The sequence below is a fragment of the Mustela nigripes genome, chromosome X (assembly GCF_022355385.1).
Source record: "Mustela nigripes isolate SB6536 chromosome X, MUSNIG.SB6536, whole genome shotgun sequence".
Classification (NCBI taxonomy): Eukaryota; Metazoa; Chordata; class Mammalia; order Carnivora; family Mustelidae; genus Mustela; species Mustela nigripes.
In genome coordinates, this window is record NC_081575.1 from 80,026,869 (window position 1) to 80,031,221 (window position 4,353).

A 4,353-nucleotide genomic window follows, 5' to 3' on the forward strand; every position below is an offset into this window, starting at 1 on the left:
TTTCTGCCCACGCTTGGGGAAACTCCTGCAACCAGTGGTCAATGTCAGTCATTGGTTCTGGGGGCCTTTGGTGAAGATGATATTCATCTTCCAGGTTCATGACAAGCACCTGGATCAGGTGTCCCTCTTTATCCAGAACCTTTGCCCCTTCAGGGTGGAAACTAATTTGGGCTCCCATCTTGGTGAGTAGGTCCTGGCCTAACAGGGGATAGGGGCACTCAGGAATGACCATGAAGGTGTGGGTTACCTGGCCCATGCTGAGATACACTGTTCTTTGGGTAGTCCATGAATATTGTTTAGTGCCTGTGGTCCCCTGTACCCATGAGGTCTTATTTGCCAACTTCCCTTGAGGTTGTAGCAAGACAGAGTGCTGTGCCCCGGTGTCTACTAGGAATTTAATTGGTTCCCCCTCCACTTTAAGGGTTACCCTGGGCTCGGGGAGGGGTGCCAAACCCCAACTCCCCTAGTCATCTAACTCTTTGACCTCCAAGATAGTAGTGGAAGCCTTTGGTCTTTTGTCGGGGGATTCCTTTAACCAGGGGCAGACCCTTGCCCAGTGGCCTTCTTCCCTGCAATAAGCACACTGGTTTCTATTCAGTTTGGGGCGTTCTCGGTGGGGGCTGTCCCCCTTACCTTCTCCTGAAGCCACCTTCTTGAGACGTCTCTGCTTTTCATGTGGATCATCCATGGTGGTGACCAGTAGGATCTTAGCCAGGTTCTGAGTCTGACGGTCACTTATCCTAGCCTGTTGCTCCTCAAGGGTCTCTCTGTTATTGTAGACTCTTTCTGCCACCACTATCAGATCCTGTAGGCTCTTCTTTCCTAGTTTTTCTACACTCTGTAATTTCCTTTTAATGTCTGGAGTGGCTTGGTTAACAAAAGCCATAACTATGGCAGCTTTGGTCTCTGGGGCCTCTGGATTCATAGGGGTGTACTGTCTGAATGCCTCCATGATCCTTTCTAGGAATGCCGCTGGACTCTCATCTTTACCCTGTTTTACATCATATACCTTGGCCAGATTGGTAGGCTTGCATGCTGCAGCCTTGAGACCTGCCATTAGAGTCTGGCGGTAGACCTGGAGCCTCTCCTTACCTTCTGCTGAGTTGTAGTCCCAAGTGGGGTGAGACAAGGGGAAAACTGCCTTTATGAGATCGGAGTTCTGAGTTGGCTGTCTGTCTTCACCCAGGACAGTCTTCCGGGATTCCATCTGGATTTTCTCTCTTTCCTCAGTGGTAAAGAGAACCTGCAAGAGCCCAGGGAGAATCCGACCGCAACAGCAGCTGGCTCTCCTCACAGAAAGTCATCCCAGGTGGGCTGATGGGTGAAAAGAACAGTATCCAAAAGACCGATCAGATCTTTTGGGTTATCGGAGAACTTTGCATGTTGAGTTCTCCAATTGTATAAATCACGAGTAGAGAATGGCCAATATAACATTGGTTGTCCCCCTGTTTCATCCGGGGGTCCCATGGCACAGAGGGGAAGGACAGTGGAATCGGCCAGTCCCAGGTTTGAGCCTGGGGCCGCTTGATGGGTCCGTCCACATGTCCCTGCCGCTGGCCCATGCATGGGGTCCTCTCCATCTGGGGGGGGGCACTCCCTTGACAGCCCTTGATGCCTCTGCTGGAGGGGCAGACAGGGTGGGGGGGGACCTGGTAGGGCGGCAGAAAAATCAGGTCCTCCGTGGGAGTGTCCTGGAAGACCGGGTAAAGCGGTCTCTGGTTCAGACTCCACTTTCTTGTTAGACTTAGGAGTTGGTTTCCGCAGGGCCAGGATCTTGGGTGTAGATTCTGCTTCGGGAGGGAGAAAAGGTTTAATCCAGGAGGGAGGATTCTATATCATGTCTTGCCAGACCAGTATATAAGGTATTTGGTCAGGGTAGCCGTGTGGTTTTTCTCTGAAGATGACAGTCTTAACCTGTAGAATAATAGGCAGTTGAAAGGTTCCCTCCTGGAGCCATTTTACATTAAAAGCTGGCCACTCAGACATGCAGAAAGTCTGAAACTTTCCCTTTTGTATGTCTGTGCTCAGATTATGAGCGCTCTCCCTGATGTCCAAGAAGTGGTTAATCATCAGGGACAGAGGGGTAGTCTGTGCCTGTCCCATCATGCCTTTAGTCCACAACAAGACACATACACTTACAACAATTAACAAGAACACACACACAAACAATCCAATGTGGCCGTGAAGACAAAACTGAAAGGAATTAAGGGAGAATCCGACCGCAAGAGCAGCTGGCTCTCCTCACAGATGAGGATCTTGTCCTCCAGGTGGGGGTAAGGGATGCCTCTTCCAAAAATTCCCATAAACTTAACAACCAGCACAATAGACAAAACTCCCATACATTTAACAAATAGCAAAACTGACAACAAAAACAAGACACCTGACCGCCTAGGGGGACTTGAACCCCCTGGCTGCCTTGGGGGACCATGAACCCCCTGGTGACTGCCTAGGGGGACTCTAACCTCCTGAAACAGTGGGGAACTCGAACCCCCTGGTGACCACCTAGGGGGACTCTAACCCCCTGAAACGGCGGGGGACTCGAAACCCCTGGTGATCGCTTAGGGGGACTCTAACCCCCTGAAATGGAAGGGGACCTGAACCCCCTGCGGGGGCAAGGAACGTCTCCCAAGACCCCCGGTCAATGGCCTACCACGTGTCCGCTTGAGCCAATGTTGACCTAGATACAAGTTGGAATTCCTATGGGTTAAAATGCAGACTGGAGCTCCCAAAGTATGCGTGCAAATAGATAAAAACGAGTGCACTCACCAGCCGGTGCAAGACCCTCCAGGCTGGGGTCCTGGGAGTCTCCCAGATCTCGGTGGAACCTCCAAATGTTATACCCGAGTTTTCGCATCCAAGAGACCACCAAGGAGCCAACACTGATGCAATCACACAAGGGTTTATACGACAAGCTTAAGCTTGGGCCCAAGTATACCCGACTCAGTGGAGTAGGGTAGGGACTCAGACCCCAAGCTTAGTTAATGCAGGGGTATTTATGGGTTCCTGTTACTAAAGTAGGGTGGGGATTCCTGTTACTAAATCAGGGTGGGGGTTTCTGGAACCAAGGAAGGGTGGGGCTTCCTGTTACTAAAGCGGGGGGGGGGTCTCTGGAACTAAAACAGGGTGGGGGTCCTTAGAACTAAAGAAAAGCAGGGGAAAGTTCAGCCCTTGGGCACAGGGGTCTGAGATGGCTGCCGGAGGTAAGATGGCTGTACTTATGCTAAGGCTAAACCTGAGGTGGGATGGCCTTAATTTTTCTCTGCCTCCACACCCACAGGACCTGAGACCACGCTGACCCTGTGTGGGCTTTACCCCGCTTTAGCCTCTGGAGTGATGCCCCTCAGTAGAGCAGACTTTTAAAAGTCCTGATTTTGTGGTCCGTTGTTCTGTTGCTTGCCAGGAGCCAGCCCCTCCCCTCATGGTCTATCTTCCCATTGCTTTGGATTCACTTCTCCGCAGGTCCTAACTTTCAGAAAGTGGTCGATTTTCTGTTTCTAGAATTGTTGCTCTTCTTCTCTTTGACCTCCTGTTGGACTTGTAGGTGTTTGCAATGGTTTGATAAGCTATCTAGCTGATCTCCTGCTACCTGATGTCGTCTCAGCCTGCTACTTCTCTGCTGTCTTGACTTCTCCCTCCCCACCCTCTGCCACCGTGTATTCTGATATTCTGAATCTAGGCATACTTCTTGACTTTAGTTTAGAAAAAGAGAAAAACACTTTGTATTATATTTGTCTGCTTGGGTTGCCATAACAAAATACCACAGCCTGGATGGCTTAGACAACAGAAGTTTTTTCCCCCCACCATTCTGGAAGTGGGAAGTCCAAGACTATGTTGGCAAGTTTGGCTTTTTCTGAGGCCTCTCTTCTTGGATTACACCTGGGTGCCTGCTCATTGTTCTCACACGTCTTTCCTCTGGGTGTGTGTACATCCCTGGTGTCTTCTTGTGTGTCCAAATTCTCTTTTATATGGACACCAATCAAATTGGATTAGGACCCACCTTGAGGGCTGTATTTTAAATTAATCACTTCTTTAAAGGCTCTTACCTGAATACAGTTGCATTCTGAGTTACCAAGCCTTCAACATATGAGTTTGGGTGTGACAAATGTAGCCCATAGCAAATGTAACATAGAGTTTTTAAAAATAATCTCTTTCCCTTAAGGTCGGGTTGACTTCCGTAAAAAGGATGAAATATGGAAACAGAAATTTTGAAGACACATCTTAGGAATTTTGAAGATGCTGCTACAATTTTGGATGATTTCAAAACAGTTTTGTTACACAATAACATGTGGCCCAGAAATATCTTATTTAATGAGCACTCATTATGTGCCAATCATGTGTATATTTTTATACATA

The 4,353-nt window shown here is 49.0% G+C and overlaps 1 pseudogene; it reads right to left on the reverse strand.

Moving 5' to 3' along the window:
- Window positions 1–2,854, reverse strand: part of LOC132007138 (uncharacterized) — a 27,458-nt pseudogene extending 24,604 nt beyond the window's left edge.
- Between the last annotated feature and the right edge of the window lie 1,499 nt (window positions 2,855–4,353).